Source organism: Gorilla gorilla, chromosome 2 (assembly GCF_029281585.2).
Source record: "Gorilla gorilla gorilla isolate KB3781 chromosome 2, NHGRI_mGorGor1-v2.1_pri, whole genome shotgun sequence".
NCBI lineage: Eukaryota > Metazoa > Chordata > Mammalia > Primates > Hominidae > Gorilla > Gorilla gorilla.
The window spans coordinates 83692766-83715823 of record NC_086017.1 but is presented as its reverse complement, the minus strand read 5'-3'; the positions used below and the strand labels follow the sequence as shown (position 1 = coordinate 83715823).

General features: G+C 40.7%; 1 long non-coding RNA gene across 1 annotated transcript in view; it reads right to left on the bottom strand.

Moving 5' to 3' along the window:
• LOC115934051 (uncharacterized) overlaps positions 1–12990 on the bottom strand; it is a 70314-nt gene extending 57324 nt beyond the window's left edge. The window contains exons 1-2 of the long non-coding RNA XR_004069903.3: positions 12878–12990; positions 12124–12172 (exon numbers count right to left, since the gene is read on the bottom strand). This is a non-coding gene — a long non-coding RNA (uncharacterized lncRNA). The remainder of the gene's footprint in view (positions 1–12123; positions 12173–12877) is intronic.
• Between the last annotated feature and the right edge of the window lie 10068 nt (positions 12991–23058).

Genomic DNA, 23058 nt, shown 5'->3' with positions numbered 1-23058 from the left:
GATGGGGGTACAGGCATTGGGTAAATGTTCCCATTCCAAATGGGAGAAATTTGCTAAAACAGAGGTGCTAAAGGCCCCACGCAAGTCCAAAACCCAGCAGGGCAGTCATTACATCTTAAAGCTTCAAAATAATCTCCTTTGACACCATGTCTCACATCCAGGTCATGCTGATGCAAGAGGTGGGCTCCTAAGGCCTTGGGCAAATCTGCCCCTGTGGCTCTGCAGGGTACAGCTCCCATGACTGCTTTCATGGGTTGGCTTTCATTGATTGCCTGTGGCTTTTCCAAGCACACGACACAAGCTGCCAGTGAATCTACCATTCCGGGGTCTAGAGGATGGTGGCCCTCTTCTCATAGCTCCACAAGGCAGTGCCCCAGTGGGGACTCTGTGTGGGGTCTCCAACCCCACACAGTTGGGAACCTCTGCATTGCCCTAGTAGAGGTTCTCCATGAGGGCTTTGCCCCTGCAGCAGACTTCTGCCTGGACATCCAGGAATTTCCACACATTCTCTGAAATCTAGGCAGAGGCTACCAAAGCTCAACTCTTGCCTTCTGCACACCCACAGGCCCAATACCACGTGAAAGCCTTGAAGGCTTGGGGCTTACACCCTCTGAAGCAATGGCTCAACAGCTATCTTGGCCCCTTTTAGCCATGGCTGGATCTAGAGCAGCTGGGACACAGGGTGCCATGTCCTGAGGCTGCACAGAGCAGCAGGGCCCACAAAACCCTTTTCCTTCCTAGGCTTTAAGCCTGTGATAGGGAGAGCTGCCTTGAAAATCTCTGACATGTCCTGGAGACATTTTCCCTGTTGTCTTGGCCATTAACATTTGTCTTCTCTTTACTTATGCAAATTTCTGCAGCTGGCTTGAATTTCTCCTCAGAAAATGGGAGAAATGGGTTTTTCTTTTCTACCACATGGTCAGGCTGCAAATTTTCCATACTTTTATGTTCTGTTTCCCTTTTAAACGGAAGTTCCCATTTCAGACCATCTCTTTGTAAACACATATGACTATATGCTTTTGGAAACAGATAGGTCACAGATCAAATGCTTTGCTGCTTAGAAATTTCTTCTACCAGATACCCTAAAATCATCTCTCTCAAGTTCAAAGTTCCACAGATCTCTAGGGATCTGTGGGGAAGAAGCAAAATGCCACCAGTCTTTTTGCTAAAGCATAGCAAGAGTGACCTTTACTACAGCTCCCAGTAAGTTCCTCATTTTGATCTGAGACCACCTCTGCCTGGATTTCATTGTCCATATCACTATCAGGATTTTGGTCAAAACCATTCAACAGGTCTCTAGGAAGTTCCAAACTTTCCCACATCCTCCTTTCTTCTTCTGAGCCCTCCAAAGCATTCTAACTTCTTCCTGTTATCCAAAGTTGCTTCCACATGTTCAGTTATCTTATAGAAGTGCCCCACATCTCTTGGTACCATTGTTGGTGGCCTGAGAGGAATGGGTCTGGAAGAGAGAAGCAGTGACTATTTTGAACAAATACTATGATCTACCACATATGCGATATTTCCTAACCATTGTATTTTTGTTATGTCATCATTCAACTATTATTTAGAAATTATTTCAGTTCATGTGAGATTGTGTGATTAAAATGCTTCTTCTCTAAGGCTGAGGCCAACATGACATTGTTTCCCATTGTCTTTTTTCCTTATAGATTCTTCTGCTCATTTCTAAACTTGATGTTTCTATATAACATGTATGTGTGTGTGTGTGTATATATATATGTGTGTATACATATATATAAATATATATATTTATATGTGTATAATGTGTATATATAATGTATATATATGTATAATGTGTATACATATATATAAAACTGTGTGTGTATATATATACATATATATACGTATATATGTATATACGTATATACATATATATGTATATATATATACACACACAGTATATATATATACACATATATATGTATATATATATACACACACACGTATATACATATATATGTATATATATACACACACACAGTTTTACATGTATATATTTTTTCCTAAGAGATATATTTGAACTAAATGTGTTAATCAATATCATTTTAAAGTACCCATTTTAGGCCAGGTGTGGTGGCTCACACCTGTAAACCCAACACTTTGAGAGGCAGAGGTGGGAGGATCACTTGAGAGCAGTAGTTTGAGACCAGTCTGGGCAACATAGTGAAATCTTGTTACTAAAAAAAAAAAAACTTAAATAAAATATCCATTTTATGTACCAATTCTACCCATGTAAACATGAAGCAGACATATTTTCTCATTTTCACAAGAGCTATTTATCATGACTGTTATTTATCATGACTGTGTGAGAGCAGAGTTCTCACCTGAAATCATATAACTTATTTTCCACATAGTTGATGAATAGAGTAGACAAAACATGGACTATATCATAAAGAAAAAATTTTATAGCTGACATTTACTGAAAGTGTTGGACACAGATGCATCTTTTTTAGTAATCAACAATTATGAGCTTAAAAGTGACTTCCAGAGTCAAGACATCAATCACCTCTGTAATTCTCTGCCCCATGTTTCCCATAAAATTGCTACCCATGGCATCAGGAGCTAGCCAAAACAGAAGAGGAAGAAGGGACAAGCTGTATAAAAACAATAATAATGGTATCTTACACATACACCATGCTTTGTAGTTCACAAAGCAGTTACATGTCTATTTATTACCTCATTTCAACTTGAACACAACTTCGTTGTGAGCAACACTGGTGGTGTTATCTTCATTTTATTCAAGAATGAAACAAAACTGAAATATTAAGTGACTTGTCCAAGGCCATCCAGCTTTTTAGATATAATATTACCATCCAGTAAAACTCATATGGCAGAAATGCCCTGTGCCCTGTCATTCCTTGGAGACAGCTCTAAAAAGGTCAAACGCCAGGCCTTGATAGGATGCCAATTCACTGATGGACATTACCAAATAATACTCCCCTTATCTAAAAATCCACATTATAGACAATTAAGCGCTTCTATTTGCTTGACTGAGTTTTCCTTTCCACTTAGTTCTTTTAAAATGACTTTGAACATCAGGATTTGCAAACCAGAATTTTGTAGGACTAATACATGTTTAACGAGAGAAGTCAAGAATAATGTTTTAGAAAGATGTTTTTTTACTTATCAGGCAGGTCAATATCAAAGAAAAGTCTCTTTGTGAACAATGACCTGGTGATTTTTCAAAGATGGAACAAGAAACTTTCATGTCACCATGAATTTAATACTGTCTCTTGTGTTTTCCTTTGCAATCTCTTTGATTGGATTATGTTCAAGGATACACGGGGCTCTTGTCTTTTGAGTGCATTTAAGAGTTCATTTTCCAGCTTTGACATTCAGCTCAGGAGTTTCAACAGCAATTAATCAGAACTATCCATATCAGAAACATTGTTAATCTTTACCAGACAGAAGTCGTTATGTTTGCAACTAAACTTCAATAGACTCTTTGGACGTAGGATTTATTATTTTGCAAATGTTTTGAAAGGGAAGACATAGCTTTGAAGCAGAGTCAGAGAAACAGTTTTAAAGAGTTAGAACCAAAATCCAAGAGTCACTCAACCAGACCTGGAAGGAAACATTTGTTTCTGCTGCAGGTTATAAGAATAGTCACTTCAAGGTTGAACACCATCCAAGCGTGCATTAGGGTATATGGTTATTCATCCTCCAAATTTCAGTCCTCAACCCTTCTCTGCCCTCTCCCCTGCATGAGCTCATTTATTCCTGATTTCAATTATCACCTCAGTGCCTCAGTGTAGATGACTCACAGATTCATTGGTTACCCAGCAGGTATTGAATTCCCACTGCAATAATATATGGCATCACAATAGTTTCCATTTGTTGAGTTCTCACTATTGTCAGATGCTGGGCTAACCCTCTCTGTGCACTGACAGAAGTAAAGTATGGTGGTTGGGATGGTGCATGGTCTGGAGGCCAACTGCCTGGGTTCAAATCCTAACACTGCCACTTGCAAATTTTCTTACTTTGGGCAAGGTAGTCAGTTCTCTGGCTCTGCTTTCTTATCTCTAAAATGAATATGAAGAGTACCTACCCATAGGGTCTTGTTTGTTTTGTGCTTAGAATTAAATAAAAGATTCCACGTAAGATACCTTACTCATAGTAAATTTTCAAACATTGGTTATAATAATTGTTACTAATTATCACTCATTTTTTATACAATGACACAATATTCCTAAGTTGAAGGCACTATTTTATCCAATTTAAAAACATGCCTGTCTTCTTAATCAGCATGATAAGGGCCTCTCTAAATTATGACCCATGGGAATAACGCGTTGTTAGAAAAGATATCAGTCCTAGACTGCAATTTGCAAGAATATGCAAATAAGAGGACTGAGATAACCATAACAATCTCACAAAGTGCTATGAGAGCTCAAGATCCTAAATGTCTATCTGTAGCCTTGTTCCCCTAAGCTGTTCAGAGTCACAGAATGTCAGAGCTGAAAGCACAGTAAACACAAAAACATAGAACTGTAATCACAATAAAATGCTCCATTTAAAACAAATGGTATTCATCTCAGAGGGTCGAGGGATGTGATGAGAGTCACACAGTTAGCCACACAGGCAGAGCTGCAGACAGACCCTGGCCTCTACTTACTATGTAGATGCCCCACCATCAACACTTTCCAACATGTCTAAATGTAAACATATCATTAAACACATTCATTACCTATTTGCTACTGTTTGGAAAGTCCCATGTTTAGATGCTCTCTTTCTTACATACACCACATTGCAATTCACCAAAACTATCCACATTGAAAATATTTTTACTGTTTACCAGACAGAAGCAGCTATGTATGCAACTAAATTTTAATGGGGTTCATCATTTTGCCAATGCTTTGAAAAGTGAGGTGATATGGTTTTGCTGTGTCCCCACTCAAATCTCATCTTGAATTCCCACGTGTCATGGGAGGAACCTGGTGGGAAGTAGTTAAATTATGGGGGCAGGTCTTTCCTGTGCTGATCTCATGATAGTGAATGAGTCTCACAAGACCTGATGGTTTTAAAAATGGGAGTTTCCCTGCATAAGCTCTCTTGTCTGCCGCCACGTGAGATGTGCCTTTCACCTTCGCCAAGTGGAAATGTAAATCCAATGAACTTCTTTCTTTTGTAAATTGCCCAGTCTTGGGTATGTCTTTATCAGCGGCATGAAAACGGACTAATACAGGAGGCATGGCTTTGAAGCAAGGTGAGAGAAGTGCTGCTTTTTGAAGTGCTCAGTTAAAACAAAACACCAAATTGTTTGTTGAATTAGTCCTGGAATGAATCTTTTGTTACTGCTGCAAGATATGAGGGCTCATCCCCTCATATCCTGTCCAGCAGGAAATTCTGTTGGCTGGTAACATGTCCAGAATCTGACTGCTTCTCACCTCTTCCAGTGCCACCACCCTGTTCCAAGCCATGAGCATCTCTTGCTTAGTGTACTGTGGGGCCTCCGACTTATAAAATCTGCCTTTACTTTTACACCTTAAAGTGTATACTTCACAAAGAATAGACTCCACAAAGTGATACTTTTAAAACAAAGTCAGATTATGTACTTGCCATATAGAAACCCCCAATGCCTTCCCATCAGACTCGGAGAAAAACTCAACTCCCTTCTGATGACCTAAGGTTCTACACTCTCTGCTCCCTACCCCTACCTTCCCTGACCTCATCTCCTACAGCTTGCCCCTCATTAATTCACTCTAGCTGCATGAACCCCTGACTACACACCCCCAGCCCCGCATTCCTTAAAACTTTAGAATCTTGCCCTAATTGTTCCTCTGCTTCTCCGCCTGGAGCAATCTTCACTGAGATACCTGTGTGGCTCACTCTCTCACTTTCTTCAGGTCTTTGCTCAAGTCCCTCCTCAATGAGACTTAGCTGGATCAGCATGTTCAATTATTGTATGGGGCCCGGAATGTGCACACATACACACCTGAGTCCCATTAACTGCAGTTATGAATTTATATAGCATCTAAAGTAAACCAGGATATGTTTTAGAGCTAAAGGGGATGCTGCTAATAGTTATGCTGGCACAACAGAAATAAACTAAGGCTGCCTTGGGCAAACTGGGACATATATCCACCCACATATAGCATGCTCAATTTTTTTTCCCTTGGCATTTATTGTCTTTTGACAAACTGTAATATTCACATATTTCTGATGTGTTTCAGTTATTGTCTGTCTCTCCGTCTTAAAGCATAAGCTCCAAGAGAGCAAAGACATCAGTTTCTTTCTTGATGTATTCTAAGTGTCTAAAATAGTGCCCAACAGCCTGGAACAGAGTAGATTCTCAATAATATTTTTCAAAATAAATGAATAAATGATATAAGGAAGTCAAAGATTATCTCAAAAGTTCTTTCAAACTTTTAGCATCGGATGCATTTTTCAGTTCAATTCTATCAAAAATGGCGAAATGAACAAGATGAATATGCAAAACCAAAATTGGCATCAGAGCAATGAATTCTAGATTCTTAATACTGGATCTGGAAGAGAAATGAATGGATGATCTGGCTCTATTTTCATTCCTTGAAGAAAGCAAATGTTTAAATCAGTATTCTCCAGTTATTTTCCTGCTGTCCATCTGTGTTAGTCCATTCTCACATTGCTAATAAAGACATACCTGAGACTGGGTAATTTATAAAGAAAAGAGATTTAATGGACTCACAGTTCCGCATGGCTGGGGAGCCCTCACGATCATGGTGGAGGGCAAAGGAGGAACATAGGCACAACTTACATGGCAGCAAGCAAGAGAGCTTGTGCAGGGGGAACTCCTCTTTATAAAACCATCAGATCCCATGAGACTTATTCACAATCATAAGCAGCACAGGAAAGACCCGCCTCCATTATTCAATTACCTGCCACTGGGTCCCTCCCATGACATGTGGGAATTATTGGAGCTACAATTCAACATGAGATTTGGGTAGGGGCACAGCCAAACCATATCACCATCCTTGAATGTCTCTGACTTGCTCCTTTTCATGTTTAAAAAGCTCAGGTGGAAATTCTTTCCTAAAATTTCCCATTTTCTTCACTCCCTCAACCTAAGAAAAGTCATACTCACAAGACAATGTTACTGTTCTCTTATGATGTTATTTCTGTACCTCGTACATGTTCTACAAATGTATATGTCTGCTTACATACATTCTGCCCTGTCACTTTCCACAGTTTACTATTTATAACATCTTCCATGTCTTCCCTGTGCCTTCAGTGGACTATAAGTTTCTTAGAAACAGGTGCTCTAACATTCAGTTTTGACTTCACAACAACTAGCACAGTACGTGGTACACAGTGAGCATCATACTTGTATTCATCAATCTGAATTGGACTTCATTTGATGACTATTAGATTGGATTCAATGACAACTGCACTAACCAAACTACCCACTCAGACTTGGCTGTGTGACGCTACATTCCAGTTTAACTCTTCAGACTTTACATCATTGTAATATCAAAGGCCCTTTCTAGCACAATATTTTCAATTACTTATAATTCCTTTCCCTACAACTGACCCCACCCCCAGCTATACATGATCTTTAAACACTTGTTGCCATATTAGAGAGGGCTACTGTTTTCCCTGTAATACTAAAAATAAGGAGTCTAAATTGGGTCCTTCTATTTATTAATGAATAAAACAATTATTAAAAATGAATTTGAAGCTATCAAATCTAATCTATCTTTACATGAAAACTCCTGCAGTTGTATTGTCAGTCATAATTTCCCATACGCGTAATGGAATACATACACACCCATGTATCTATCCCTAAAATATACGGAATAGATATTACCAAAACACATATTCTAATTCCTTAAGATTATTTTTTGACCCTCTAATATTTTGATGCCTGTTGGCCAAGTCCTTATTGACTGTGTTACTGAATAATTTGTCCATCTCTGCTCATATTTTCTGCTTCCGAGTGATTCATCATATTTCATCCTGAGATGCTTTTACCATATGTTTAGTACCACTCATCTCTGTTTCACCTTAATTATATTCAATGTCTACTATATTCTTAGCTGGAAACCATCTCCTTTTCATCCCTCAAAGCCTACTTTAGATCTGACTCTCCCAACAATGAAATGCCCTGAAATACAGCATATCATCTAGGCAAGACTATTCAGACTTGCCATTAGCTGTCAAGTTTCATGTATTTCACCTTCTACAAATCCATCCCTGGAGCCTTCTGCCATGAAAGTATCCAATGTGAATAGGTGTTAATCTCCATCATTTTAAAATATCCCCCTATTTGCTCCATCAGAAAATATAAAATGTAGCATATTTTCACCCAGACTTTCCCAGCATGTTTCCTTTGTTCAATCTAGAATCAGCCAATTTAAATGACAGGTACACTTGATTTAAAGTCTGCTAACTCCCCTCCCCACCAGTAATTCCAGATTCTATCTTCCTTAAATCATCATTCCAATGAGGAGTCGGGAGAAATAGACAAACATTACTGAAAATCACAAAGGCAAGTTTCTCACCAGGTTGTGTATATCATCAGATGATCTTGACAAAGTCCAAAAGCCACCAGGGGTATATTGGAAATAGTTGCAAGGGTCAAGCCCTCACAATTACCAGAAATTCAAGCTGCCTTATATATGTGTGGAAAAGATGTGTAAACTACTGGCTCTCCAAAGCACCTTCAGGAAAACATCCTGTTCACTCAGATGATATCTGTATTTCAGCAGATGTCAGCAAGTCCACATACTTTGGCAGAACAAATGTTATTTTTACTTTCATTACTGTCCTAAGAGGAATTGTGCAATCCTATAGATTATCGCATGGAGCTCTCATTGGCGTGTGGCCAAGGCTGAATGCTCTTCTCCAGAGGAGGCAAATTGTGAATTAGATTCACCGCTGGCAAATTGCTTTTTGTGTTCGATTTAATTTCGTTTTCATGATTTTTCCTGAGGGCTCTTCCGGCCTTGCTCAACTAACTGGTTTAACAGATCAGTTTAAGTTCAGAAAAACCTCAGTATTTCCAAGATTTCAGAATGCCTTTTTATTGAATTCCTGATTAGGACAAGTGAGAATAACAAACGTTTTACAGGTGTTCAATTCTCTAACACAGATATTGCTTAGAAGAAGGGGGGAAATCACAATAAATTACATTGAACATAATTTTACTCAAATTTGGGAGCTGGGGAGACAGGGGGAGGAAGAGGAAGGAAGAGAATGAGTAAGCAGCTTTTCACTTAAAGTGAAAGTTACATTATCTGGACAGTAACTTCTTTAAAAGTACATTGTGGGGTGGGGGGAGGGGAGAGGGATAGCATTAGGAGATATACCTAATGCTAAATGACGAGTTAATGGGTGCAGCACACCAGCATGGCACATGTATACATATGTAACTAACCTGCACATTGTGCACATGTACCCTAAAACTTAAAGTATAATAATAATAAAAAAAGTACGTTGAACAGTCCATGAGTAGCAATAATAAGACAACAAAGAAAATTAAGGATACATGTTCAAAAGAAGGGACATGGAGCCATGACTCAAAATGTACAGAAACTTGTTTTCCATTCACACTAACCAGGTAGAACAGTTAGCTGTGAATAAACTCAAGATACCAGACTGGCTCCATTAATGAAACATTATCATTGGAATAATATAGTTCATAGATTTTAATGATAAACTTGGGGGATGTGTTAATTGCCATTAGATTCAGGTGCATAGAACACATACATGGAAATAAAAATTGAAGTAGTTGAAATGAGGCAGAAATGTATATCTTCTTTACTTCAAAGAATTCTGGACATAGGTAGTCCAATATGGAGGGAATAATTCCCTACTCACCAAGGACCCAAACTCTCCCTATCTTTACACTCTACAATACTATTATGTGTCTTCAATTCTTAACATTGCTTCATGTTCCAAAATGGCTGCTGAAGCTACAGCCTTTATGTCTGCTTTCCGGGCAGGAACAAGAGGGAAAAACAAAAGGCAAACACCTCTTAGCTGAGTCAGCATTACTTGTAGAACCTTCCTAAAAGAAACACCCTACTAGCTATATACATGGAGAGTGGAAAATGTAGTATTTTAGCTAGACATCCTAGCCAAAATATTGGTGGGAATTACATCCTAACCAAAATGTTGGTTCGGAATGTGACTATTGATTAGGCAGCTTCAGTCTCTGTCACATGAGTAAAGTAATATTTTTATGAAACCAGAGAGGAGACACTTTGAAGTCTGTTGGCTTCTTTCGATCATTGTCTTTATCTTACATAAATAGTTTCTTAATGCAAATGCTTATTTGGTTCTTTTTATTTTATGGCAAAATCATCCTATGAACAAGTAAAATGTCATGCAAGAGGACACATTGCTGGCTTCTCACAAAATGGTAGTGCTACCCTCAACATGGCACCGGGAAGCCTCATCAGATCAAAACTACCCATAATATATTGCCTAAAGCATCCATCATAAAAGTTACTGCTTCTACATCAAGATGATGTGCTTTTAAGAAATCTCACTTACAGTGAGTATGTGTTAACCGTTATGCCATTCAGTTCCATTAATCCATTTCTCTGTATTAGTTTATCAAATTAAATATCGTCATGGAAAATATAGAGCAGGGCTCTGAAGGAATAGAAACAAGTTAGGTACATTTCCAAGAGGTAGGCGGGAGAGAAGTTGAAGGCAGGGTGTGAAAATGAGGGTGAATTTGGGAGAATCCACCTAGCAAGGCAGAGTATGTAATAAGAATTTCATTTCTGAATAAATGAATGAATGAAATAAAAATACATGCACAGAATAACTTCTCAATAAACCTTTCTGGTTGACTATTAGATAAATGCATGAAGAGATAGATTAATGTATGAATAAATCCTCAAAGGTGAATTTTATCAGTGATGATTCTTTTATTTCTTCATGCCACTATCCTTGCTGTATGTGTGCTCCCTATAGCCATCATTGGGAGTTGTTGATTATGCTAAATATTAGAGTAACGAATACAAAAAGGACACTCAGAACCATAGATCACATCCCAAGCTAAGCGCTGAAGCACCAATGAGGCTGGCCAGAGAAGTAACCATTGGGTTATTACTATCAGCTTTAACATGTAATTATTTCATCCAGCACTGAAACAGAGAGGCACTCAAAATATAAACACTCAGCATAAGACTAACAGACAAAGACTTTCTATGCACTTAACTATGCACTATATCATAACTTTGAGTAGGACTTCCTTTTCTGGTTTGGAGGCTGTGTGGTATAATAGTTAAACACATCAGTTATGGTTTCAGGAAAATTTGAATTCAAATGCTGCATCTCCACTTGTTTCACAGCATTGAGCAAGTTACTTAACTGTTTCACATCTAAGCTCCCCCATCTTTAAAATGGAAGGAATGCTGTTGCCTACCTTGTAAGTAATTGTGAGGAGTAGATGAGGACTCAATGATATCAGCCATAGTTATTAGTCATTATGTGCTGGGATCATGAGGGACTATATAAGCCAGAGTTCTTCTGAGAAACAGAACCATTAGGAGACATATATGAGAGAGAGACTTAGTTCAAGGAATTAGCTTATGCAACTGTGGGGGCTAACCAGTCTACATCCGTAGGGCAAGCTAGCAGGCTGGAAATTCAGTTGTGTTGGTGTTGCAGTCTTGAGTCTGTAGGCTGGCAACTCGGGCAGGGTTTGTATGTTGCAGTCTTGAGTCAGAATTGCTGCTTTCTTGGGAAATCTCAGTCTTTGCTCCGAAAGCTTTCAACTGATTGAATGAGGCCCACCCACATTGTGGACACAAATATGCTCTACTTAAAGTCAACTGATTTAAATGTTAATCACATCTAAAATATTTTCATAGCAACATGTAGACTGGCATTTGATGAAACAACTAGGTGCCATAGCCTCACCAAGTTGACACATAAAATTATCACAGGGACACAATAAATATGCCCATCCACACCCGCATTCTTCACAGAGAAACAAGACATAAGAGTTGCAGATTGGAAAGTGCAACTCTAACCTGTATGACAGATAAAGACTAGGATGGAAGCTGTGGTTTGTATTTGCAGGATTCAATGGCTTCAGATACTCCCACCCGCAACCCTCTGGCAGGTAGGTTAACACAACCAACCCAGGCAGTGGTGCCACATAAGACTTACAGCATGGAGAAGCTGGGAAGAACTCACATTTCTGCTGATGAGTTCATATCTGAGAGGACAAAAAGGAAGAGCTAGTTTTTCTTCTGAAATTTTCCAACCAGATAAGTCCCTCCTCTTTGCTAGGGTAGAGACAGTGATGCCACAGGTGAAGCCCCCACTGTTTCTGTCAATTGCACCCTTTCACAGAAAGGAACTATCATGAGCCAAGAAGAAACATTTCCCTCAATATCCTCCTCTCCTCACTACCACCATTGTTTTTATCACCAGCAGACTGTACTGTTTATATTTCTTGTTGGGACCCTCTAAGACTTAGCCTCTGAAATGGAAACTCTGGAGGGTTCTGAGGCTTCCAAAACCTAAGGAAATTTTCCAAGACATATCCAGAGAAGTACAATCCTATATTCAACCAACAGCATATTTCCTCTATCCTAGAAATCACCCTCCTTCCCCATCCCCCAAAAACTTCAGTTGAGAACCAGCTGGAGTTTACAGCACCAGGCTTAGTGTGGATCTCTTGACACCTCTGAAACAAGTTCCCCATCACATGGGAAAACTGCTGTGTCCTTCCACACCAGTCCTGGGAGCCTCTTCCAGCTTGATGCTGAAGAAGCCTGACATCCCCCAGGTAGGGGACAGCCGAGATCTCTTGGGCTCTGTTGGGGCCCGCTTAACTGTCCTTTTAAAGCATGCACCTTTCCCTCATCTGTAAAGAAGTCTGAGGGCAGAAACCAGATGTGCTGACCTCACCTCTCACCTCTCTCCCCCTGGCCTGGAATCCAGGGTTGTTCACTTCCTATTCACAAGAAGCAGCTTGTCTGGGCAAGACTGGCGTCATACTTCGTTTCAGTCAGCACAGGAGAGTGGAAAGTTGCCCGCAAAAGGCAGATGAAAAATTAAAGTGATCTTTGGCCAGCAGATTCGTTCAAAATGCAAATCCACTTGGTGCGTAGGAACAGTATGGCACAGCCCCCATGTGGGAGATTAGAATGCAGCCTTTCACCACAGCTCTTTATTCCAAAGCCGGCAGAAACTGGCTAGGCTTGGCGTTTATCTTTTTGCTCTAAAGCACGTTGGGGAAATTCCTGAATGAGTCCCTAAAATTCCCAGTGATTGGGGAAACCTGAAGGAGTCTAAGGAGCCACTATTTGCACCCAGCCCAACCTGATTTGAAGAGCTGTATGGAACCAGGAACCAGGAAGAGAATGTGGGCTTTTGAGCTAGTACGCCAACTTACCAGCCCTGAAATCTTCAGCTGATTATTTTATCTCTCTGAGAAACGTATTAACCTCTCTAGGCCACATTTTGAGGGGACTCTAAAGCTGACATTTTTGGAGCTAACATTTCCCCTGCCAGGAGAAATTACATGTGTATTAGTCCATTTTCACGTTGCTGATAAAGATATACCTGAAACTGGGAAGAAAAAGAGGTTTAATTGGACTTACAGTTCCACATGGCTGGGGGGACTTCAGAATCATGGCAGGAAGTGAAAGGCACTTCTTACATGGTGGCATCAAGAGAGAATGAGGAAGAAGCAAAAGTGGAAACTCCTGATAAACCCATCAGATCTCGTGAGACTTATTCACTATCATGAGAATAGCATAGGAAAGACTGGCCCCCCCCATGATTCAATTATCTCCCCCTGGGTCCCTCCCACAACATGTGAGAATTCTGGGAGATACAATTCAAGTTGAGATTTGAATGGGGACACAGCCAAACCATATCACTCCGCCCCGGCCCCTCCAAATCTCATGTCCTCACATTTCAAAACCAATCATGCCTTCCCAACAGTCCCCCAAAGTCTTAACTCATTTCAGCATTAACCCAAAAGTCCACAGTCCAAAGTCTCATCTGAGACAATGCAAGTCTCTTCTGCCTATGAGCCTGTAAAATCAAAAGCAAGCTACTTACTTCCTAGATATAATGGGAGTACAAGTATTGGGTAAATATAACCATTCCAAATGGGAGAAAATTGCCAAAACAAAGGGGTTACAGGGCCCATGCAAGTCCAAAATCCAGTGAGGTGGCCAAATTTTAAAGCTCCAAAATGATCTTTGACTCCAGGTCTCACATCCAGGACATGCTGATGCAAGAGGTGGGTTCCCATATTCTTGAGCAGCTGTGCCCCTGTGGCTTTGCAGGATACAGCCTCCCTACCAGCTGCTTTCACAGTCTGACCTTGAGCGTCTGAGGCTTTTCCAGGCGCACATTGCAAGCTGTTAGTGGATCTACCATTCTGGTGTCTGGAGGACGGTGGCCCTCTTCTCACAGCTCCACTAGGCAGTGCCCCAGTAGGGACTCTGTGTGGGGGCTCCAACCCCACATTTCCCTTCCACACTGCCCTAGCAGAGGTTCTCCATGAGGGGCCTGCCCCTACAGAAAACTTTGGCCTGGGCATCCAGGCATTTCCATACATCTTCTGAAATCTAGGTGGAGGTTCCTAAACCTCAGTTCTTGACTTCTGTGCACCCACAGGCTCAACACCATATGGAAGCTGCCAAGGCTTGGGGTTTCCACCCTCTGAAGCCACAGCCCGAGCTGTACATTGGCCCCTTTCAGCCATGGCTGGAGGAACTGAGACACAGGGCACCAACTCCCTAGGCTACACACAGCACTGGGCCCTGGGCCCAGCCCACGGAGCCAGTTTTTCCTCCTGGGCCTCTGGACCTGTGATGGGAGCTGCTGCCATGAAGGTCTCTGACGTGGCCTGGAGACATTTTCCCCATGGTCTTCGGGATTAACATTAGGCTCCAGGCTACTTAGGCACATTTCTGCAATTGGCTTGAATTTCTCCCCAGAAAAAAATGGGTTTTTCTTTTCTATCACATAGTCAGGCTGCAAATTTTGCAAACTTTTATGCTCTGCTTCCCTTATAAAACTGAATGCCTTTAAAAGAACCCAAGTTACCTCTTGAATGCTTTGCTGTTTAGAAATTTCTTCTGCCAGATACCCTAAATCATCTTTCTCAAGTTCAAAGTTCCACAAATCCCTAGGGCAGGGGCAAAATGTCTCCAGTCTCTTTGCTGAAACATAAGAGTCACCTTTACTCCAGTTCCCAACAAGTTCCTCATCTCCATCTGAGGTCACCTCAGCCTGGACCTTATTGTCCATATCACTATCAGCATTTTGGGTAAAGCCACTCAACAAGTCTCTAGGATGCTCCAAACTTTCCCACATTTTCCTGTCTTCTCCTGAGCCCTCCAAACTGTTCCAGCCTCTGCCTGTTACCCAGTTCTGAAGTCACTTCTGCATTTTCAGGTATCTTTTCAGCAATGCCTCACTCTACTGGTACCAATTTACTGCACTAGTTCATTTTCATGCTGCTAATAAAAACCTACCCAAGACTGGGAAGAAAAAGAAGTTTAATTGGACTTACAGTTCCACATGGCTGGGGAGGCCTCAGAATCATGGCGAGAGGTGAAAGACACTTCTTATATGGGGGCAGCAAGAGAGAATGAGGAAGAAGCAAAGGCAGAAACTCCTGATAAACCCATCGGATCTCGTGAGTCATATTCACTATCACAAGAATAGCACAGGAAAGGCAGCCCCCATGATTCAATTACCTCCTCCTAGGTCCCTGCCACAACACATGAAAATTCTGGGAGATACATTTCAAGTTGAAATTTGAATGGGAACACAGCCAAACCATGTCAACATGGTATAGTGGAAAGAGCTAGTTAGGTCTGGTTTAAATTTAAGATTCACCATGTGTCCCATGCGACCTTAGACAATTGCTTAACCTCTCTGGTCCTCACTTTTCCCATCTATAAAAGGGGAACAAGTGGCCAGGTGTGGTGGCTCACACCTGTAATCCCAGCACTTTGGGAGGCTGAGGCGGGCAGATCACTTGAGGTCAGGAGTTCGAGACCAGCCTGGCTAACATGATGAAACCTTGTCTCTCCTAAAAATACAAAAAATTAGCCAGGCATGGTGGCACACACCTGTAGTCCCAGCCACTTGGGAGGCTGAGGCAGAAGAATCGCTTGAACCCAGGAGGCAGAGGTTGCAGTGAGCCGAGATCGCACCACTGCACTCCAGCCTAGGCAACAAGTGAGACTCCGTCTCAAAAATAAAAAAAAAAAGGGGGGGGCGGGGGGAACAAATAAAACTATCTTCCACAGTAGCGTCAGGAGAATTAAAATAATAAAGCTCTTGGTAGTCTTCCAAAAAGTGTGCTTGCTTGCCCTTTGGTGTCTTTCTTAAAGACTTTGATATTTGGAGAACTGAGATTCAAGTTTCAGGTACAGACAACCACCCTTTTCTGTATTTCTTGATTTTTTTTTTCTTTTGGCCTCTAATATCTTCTATTTCTCTTATGCTTGTCTGGGATACTCACAAGAGGATCTGTGGCAATAGTAGTCTGCTTGATTGCTTGATTCCCTAGCATCAATTTGTTCATTGGGTTCTTAGGGAAGGAGTTGAGTAGATAAGACAAAACGTTCCCCAAGTTTTTGCCTAAGCAGCTTGGCACTGATGAGTACTGGCAGCAGCTCCCTGAACTGTGTTATAAATTTCTGACTGCTGCACAAATGTACCACGCGGGTCAAAGACCAGCAGAGCTGCCCAATTCTCAGAATAGAGTTTGTCCTCATCAGAAAACACCCGGAAGGCCTGTAGTCCCGACAACAGAGTCTTATACCTAAGAAGGTTATAAAGTAAAAACATTTTAAGACAGAAACAGGCTCCAATAAAATTATAGTAATATTGGTTAGCAGAGTTGATGAGACTAATGAGATCAATGGAATTAGTATCTTTATAAAAGGGACCCCAGAGAGCTTTTTAGACCTCTTTGGGCTAGAATTGTTAGTGGTATTTTTTAAATTTTTTTAAAAGAAATGAAAGAATTTGTGTATCTGCATACTAATCCACATCATATTTTTAAAATACTAGTATGCCATATTTATCAAGTGCTTAATTTTTGTGGGGTGCTTTTCATACAAAACCTCATTGAATCATCATAATGATTTTAAGGCACAGGCATAGTGACTGTTCATTTTTAAGATCAGTAAATTAAGGCACAGAGAAGTTTGATGACTTTCCCAAAGTCTTATAGCTACATGTAAACCCATTTTATAGCCACTACAATGTAGCACCCTCAAAAATAGCAACTACCACTGTTAGAGATACAATATTGGGCTTTATACCTACTCTCTGAATTCATTTAATGTAATTATCTCTAAAAACTCAGAAGATGGTGTAATTGACTGAATGTCTGTGTCTCCTCCAAATTCATATGTTGAGACTCTAGTCTCCACGAGATGGTATTAGGAGATGGAGCCTTTGGGAGATAATGAGGTCACAAGGGTGGGGCCTTCATGACTGAGATTAGTTCCCTTGTAAGAGAGACCCCAGGGAGCTGTTTTGACCCTCTTTCTGAAATAGAGGAATACAATGAGAAGTTGGCAGTCTGTAACCCGGAAGAGGGCCCTCACTAGAACTCAATCATGCTGGCACTCTGATCACAGGCTTCCAACCTCCACAGCTGTGAGAGATTTCTGTCATCTATAGCTTATAGTACTTAGTCAGTTTAGGCTGCTATGCTAACAATGACAGATGATATTAGTACTCTAAGTTATAGATGAGAAAACTGATACTCAAATATACAGAGCATTTTCCCAGTACCACACAGTGAGAAATCTGGGACTCGAATCCAGGCCAGATGGCAGGCTTCTATCTCCACAGAACATCTTGAACTTCACACGGACTTCGCTCCATGTTCCTCACGCACAGAGTGCTTTATTATCGTAGATAAGGTGTTCACAGGTGACCCAAGGCAATCTCACACGTGCAGGAATTACGTTCCACCACTCAGTTTCCACAAGGCTCGCAAAAGGAATCAGTAGTTCTCACTAAGTATTCCTCAGCCTCCGCCTTCTGCACACACAATAGGATCACACCCCCAAGCCCTTAAGGTTGGATGAGGCCATGTGACTGGTAGTGACCAATGAGCTATAAGCACATGCAACATGTGTCACTTTTGGGCTGAAGCATTTAATTGTCAATTTGACACCATCCAGAGCTCTTACCAGCAGCATTTGTGATGGCAGCTGCTCCATCAGTCTGGATCCCTAAATGACTATCATAGCAATCCTGATGGGCATGTTTCATGAGCAAGAATTAAATGTCTGTTATTTTAAGCCATTGTGATTTGGGGGTTGTATCGGTCTGTTCTCACACTGCTATAAAGAAACACCTCAGACTGGGTAATTTATAAAGAAAAGAGGTTTAATTGACTCAGAGTTCCACATGGCTGGGGAGGCCTCAGGAAACTAACAGTCATGGCGGAAGGTGAAGGGGAAGAAAGGACCTTCTTCACATGGCAGCAGGAGAGAGAAGAGCCAGCAAGAGCAGGGAAAATTGCCTTATAAAATTATCAGATCTCATGAGAACTCATTATCACGAGAACAGCATGGGGGAAACTGCCCTCATGATCTAATCACCTCCCTCCAACGACGTGGGGATTGCAGTTCCCTCCCTTGGCACGTGGGGATTACAATTCAAGATGAGATTTGGGTGGGAACACAAAGCCAGACAATATCAAGGGTATTTTTAATATAAACTACAAACAAAACTAGTCTACGCTGACTGACACAGAACCAGACCCAAAGGAGCTTTTTAAACCCCCCCAGAGACCCAGCAGGTATCAGAATTCTCTACACCCAGAATCATAAACTCAAGTGCTACAGGGATCAGGTAGGGCAGGTAACTAAGGAAAGCAGCTGAGCACATGATAATAGAAAGGGGAAGGGACTGGGTCAAACTGGTGAGCACATGCCAAGGAAATGTGGGCTCCCTGTTGCTAAATCTTGCAATTTTTCAGAAGAATTTGGATATTTGTGTGACTTTTCCCAATGGATAAAAAATTGTACGAATAAAACAAAACTGAACTGCAGGTTAATTTCACTTCAGGGTTTTCAATTTATAGCCCCTGACCCTCTGCCTCAGGTTCACAAGCAGGCTCCCATTTATCAGCCATAATTGAAAGATTTAGAGCCAGTCCTGTCAGTTACTTGCTGTGGGACATTGGAGATGTCAGCCTGGTCCTTAGTACTTCCATCTGTAAAATGAGTCCGTGGGAGAAAACTGATTGTTCTTTGTCTTTCTCGGGTACGACTGCACAATAAAATTTCATATACACACAAGCATGCAATCTTATTTACATATTTTGTGGTTTCCAATGATGCTATAAACCTCAACCCTTGACTACCCCTCCCCACAATAGATCCATGAAATCAAGGCTAAGAAATCTGGGCTATATAAAGCCAAAGTTTTCGTCCATCTGAAAATGTCATTTTATCAATGTCAGTGTATCAAGAGGAATGGGATATTTTTCTTCCTGCTGGAGATTCTTAGCATGTCTTCTACTAGAAGAACCCATGGCTCTGATGTTATAGTTGCCTGTGTTCCACATAAAAAGATGGGTCTACAGCTTTTATCATGATATTTAAAATGGGATGGCACCTCTCACACTTGTACACTATTGTGCATCTAATCAGAAGGAGACCTAATAGGTGAGTAGATATGTTTGGTTATATTCCTCTTTGTGAATTTCTAGGTTCCAATTTAATTCCAGTGGTTCTAATCTAGTTATCCTTGGCCTCCTTCAGCTTTGTAATTCAAACCACCAAATGTATCGCTGCTTTTAAAAACAATCTTTCCAAACTCACATCCAAACTGCCTCCCTCTCAGTGCAGTTGATGAGTGGTTTCCACAGAAAGTCTTTAGAATAAATATTCTGTGGTCATGTTCTCAGCTTCAGTCTATAACCCTTAAAAATACATCCAGATAGGCCTTCAGAGGGAGCAATTGTAATATTTGTGGGGCCAAGAGCATGAAATCACCCAAGTGAGCATCAAATAAATGAAGCAAAGTTCTATTCCAAGTGGACTCTGATTTTTGTCCCATTTTGATAGCATATGCTGTTAATACTTTCATCAATAGCACCTTTTACAGCCTGTCTTTAATAAGGAGGATCCCCACTCCATTTATCAGGATCCTGAGTATATGAAACTGGTCCCTGGGAACCCCTTGATGTGGTTGGAATGAGGCTGAAATTTTTATTAAACAATCATTCAGTGGGAATAAAATTTATCATAAAGGGCAACTCTAACATGAAATCTTTATATGTAGCAAAGAGGTCTTAATTTGAAACAAACAATAAAGTGCAGAATTCAATTATGTCAGGAAACAGGTCCAAGGTCATAGGATGAACGAGTCATAACAAAAACTTTAAAGCTAGAAAGAGAAAACTAAATGGTATTTAAAACTTGTACTACATTAATTCAAGGTAGCTACTGCAAGATGCAGTCATACCCAAAGGTACGTAGAAATTTCTGGAGATAATCTGATTCTTTTTGGCTGTCCTGCCAACTTCATGTAATCCTCCTGTCAAGAATAATTATTGTATAGTTCCAAATAGCTAAAAAAAAAAATAATTTTGAATGTTCTCAACAAAGAAAAAATAAATATTTGAGGTGATGAATATGCTAATTAGGCTACTTTGGTCATTCCGCAATGTATACATGTGTCAAAACATCACATTGTAACCCATAAAGGTATACAACTGTTATTTGTCTATTAAAAATAAACTTTGAAAGGAAAAGGAATTTGGGCTGTCTCATTGCTCATATTCTTGAAATGTGCGTTCAATTCAACAAATATGTAGTAGGCTAATGGTCCTTTTATTTGCAAGGTACCTTACAAAGTTCTGAAGGGACTGCCAAATAAAAAGACTCCTAATTTAAGGCAATAGTTTCCTAAAGTGGATGTGTAGGCTGGTGACATCTGAGGCATCTTGAGTACCCTAAAAATACATATTCCTGGGCCCCATTCCAAGCCAACAAAATCAGAATCTCTAATGGTAGGATCAAGAATCTGCATTTAAAACATATTCATCAGATGAAACTGACACAGAGTAGGTTTGGTCCTACATATGCCAGAACTTCTCCGTTATAAGTGACAGACATCTAACCCCAGCTGGCTTAAACCAAAAAAGGAATCCATCAACCCTAGTAACTGCGAAGTTCAGTGAGGAGAACAGGCTTCAGGCACAGCTGGATCCAAAGGCTCAAACAATGACATCAGAGATTGAGTAGCTTCCCTGTCAACTCTGCCTTCTTCTGCACTGGATTTATTCTTATGCATCACAGAAAGTACAATCATAGCAATAATAGAATTCGTACTGTTTTAGCCACCACACTTTATCTGTATTGTCACATTTAGTTTTTATGAAAATAATATGAGGTAGGAAGTATTATTTCCATTTAACCAATGATGAAGCAAGCTCAGAGAGGCAACATGATTTATCCAAAGTCACACCGTGATCAAAAGAGATGGAAAGAATTGTATCCAAGGCAGTTTGGTTGTTGCTCCCGCTCTCTTGCCCATACTTATGTACTCAGAGGTAAAGTAGGCCAAGGATACATAAAATGCTGAAAGAAAAATGAATGTTAGAAGGCAAAAGAAGGGCAAGAGAGTATAATTCAGAGGGCAATCCTTATTTGTGCTTATAGAATGTCCCATATGACCTCTCTGTAAGGCTATAATAGGCCCAGGAATCTGTACTTTAAATGTTTCTCCAGTTGGTCTAATTCACACCTCCTACAACTACAAGAATGGTGATTCATCACAGCTCAAGATTTGCTGAAGTGTTTGCATCCATCGACAGCATGCACAGGACTACTGCTGGACTTCGGTTTTAGTAAAGAAGGTACGGAGGGTCATCAGCAAAAAAGTAGAGAAAATTGCTTCAGGGCTGCTGGAGGCAGAAGGCTAACAAAATCTTTGTAGCTTCTGGCTGATAGAGGCTGATAAGCCGTAGACTGGTGGTCTCACTATGGAGGGGGTAAAGGGTAGAAGAATGTAACACAGAGAAGCAAGATTTAATAATTAAAAGCATATAAAGCATGAAGACAGCTGTTTATACAAAGCAAATATTAAAAATGGTTATGGGGGCTGGGTGCAGTGGCTCATGCCTGTAATCTCAGCACTTTGGGAGGCTGAGGCGGGTGGATCCCCTGAGGTCAGGAGTTCAAGACCAGCCTGGCAAACATGGCGAAACCCCATCTCTACTAAAAACACAAAAAGTAGCTGGGCATGGTGGCACATGACTGTAATCCTAGCTACTCAAGAGGCTGAGGCAGGAGAATTGCTTGAACCTGGGAGGCAGAAGTTGCAGTAAGCCGGGATGGCACCACTGCACTCCAGCCTGGGCAACAGAGCGAGACTCCAGCTCAAAAAAAAAAAAAAAAAAAAAAAAGTTATAGGGGCTAATGAGTTCCAGATTATTTCTAATTAGGCCTGTCCTAAGAAACTGTGGTAGACTGTGAACCCCATAAACCATGACTTCTGGCGTTCCAACTTTGGGTTACTCTGAAATTGGTCATATGATTTGATTTTATCATGAGACACATCACACGAGCAGAGACTCAATAAGCACTTGTATATTAAGGATTATCCTGTCGGAATTCTCCCTCTTGCAAGGCTAACTGGAGACTGCCATGCTACTAGGAAGTTCAAGTTCACCACATGGAGATGAAATAAAATATTGTGATAAACATCCCCAGCTGATCACAGCCTCCAGTGAGCTGTCAGCTACACATATGATCCCAAGTCACATGTGTGACCCCAAGCAAGATCAGCAGAACAATCATTCAGCCAACCCACAGAACCCTGAAAAAATATAAATCATTATAGTTTAAACCACAGGTTCTGGGGTAGCTTGTTATGCTGCTATTGATAATTAAAACAAACTGGAATATTTTCATCTAGATGACAATCTACTCAGTTGTTGAATCCTTTGTGTTTCCCTCTTTGCCCTGGTTAGTAAGAATCTCAGAGCTAAGTTGTATGTTCATTGCTGTGTCTTTCTTCAACCAGGAATTCTCATCAGAATTGGTCCATTTCTCTTTCAGATTTTTGTCTTTTATATTAGTTGGT